Here is a 1499-nt window from a genome sequence, read left to right on the forward strand (position 1 = left end):
TGGATTTATGGGCCCAATTTACAGGAATTTACAGCTACTTCATTAAACACCGTTTTCAACTAATTAATTCAACTAAAAGATGTCCAATGTCCATAACACTTGAAAATTGCTGTGATCGTTTGTTTTTCCCAGTTTGACAAGCAAATAACAAAGATCAAACTTTTCATCAATGATGTGTCTTTAGTGCCGAGGCTTCACAGCACGTGTCGAGTAATTCAGTAGGATTTTTATGAAGCTCGTAAAACGGAGAACTCACTTAAACCCAAGCACAGTTAAAGCTTTTATTATTTAGAAATAAATTGTTGTCCCTGGTGACATAGCGAGTAACAATCCAATCACAAAACTCTCTATTTGTTTCCCGTTTTCTTTTTGATCCAGCCGTTGTTTCATACAACCAGATTAATCAGAATTTATGTGTTAGAATCACAAACATCTTTTACTTGTTTATTCATTGTAAGGCTTCGTTGTTTTCACGTTGCCTATTTCACATATATTGTCCACTTGATGTCACAGTAGAGCATATGAAGCACCGCGACATAGGCGTAAATCTCAGGAGGGCCTGGGGGGTCCGGAGCCCCTGAATCTTGGAAAAGTCTAGAATATTCCCTTCCAAAGAAATTGTGAAAGAAACCCTTGTATTTAAACAATATTAATATAAGAAAAGCAATAGAAACAAAGAATGAAGTAAATCTGCCATTCATCTAAGAAAAAAAAAAAAATTTTTAGGTTCCCCCCACTATTTTTAGAAGAACGGTTCTGCCCAAAGTGTAGGAGGAGCAACGGCTGCGCTGAATGAAACAGGCTCCGTTAGAGCTGCTGGAGTGAGGAGCTAGCTGTTAGCTGCAACACAAACAGAAAAACCTCCAGTAAGTAAATACTTAAAGCAAAAGACATGTAAACATTTTATTTGCTTTCACTTCTCAATAGGAAGAAACACATTGACAATAAAAATCTGAGTCATGATAAACTGCCACCTTATGACTTGGATGCTAAATTGCTACATTGCTTTAGCTCCTTTTTCTGTTGAAGGTAATCACTATTTCAATTATATTTAGCTCTCTAACTCTTACTTTAATAAGAGTTTGAAACTGGAGGGAGCGGCTGAGCATTAGCATTAGCCTACGGCTCTGTATGAGAGCCGAGGGGCTATTGCAGCTGGCAGTAAAACAAAATAAAGTATGCCTTTATTTATTATCATCTTCAACGTAGAGCATTTAAAACAATATAAAATCTGAATATTTTTCTAGAAAACTCTGGTGCTGAGCCTTATGTTTAAGTTATGATACTTCCCAGATATTAAATTTCTACATATTTATAGGTTCTCAGTAGAGATGTGCCAATCAGGTTTTTTCCTGCCGATTCCAATCACCCATGATTGGCCGATTACGGCCGATCACTGATACCGATCACATAATTATTTTTTTTATCATAAACACTACCGGGTACATTATGTGGAAAAAGGAACCATGAATTCACCTTAATGTAGACAAAAAACTTGT

Source organism: Poecilia formosa, unplaced genomic scaffold (assembly GCF_000485575.1).
Source record: "Poecilia formosa unplaced genomic scaffold, Poecilia_formosa-5.1.2 Scaffold582, whole genome shotgun sequence".
Taxonomy (NCBI): domain Eukaryota; kingdom Metazoa; phylum Chordata; class Actinopteri; order Cyprinodontiformes; family Poeciliidae; genus Poecilia; species Poecilia formosa.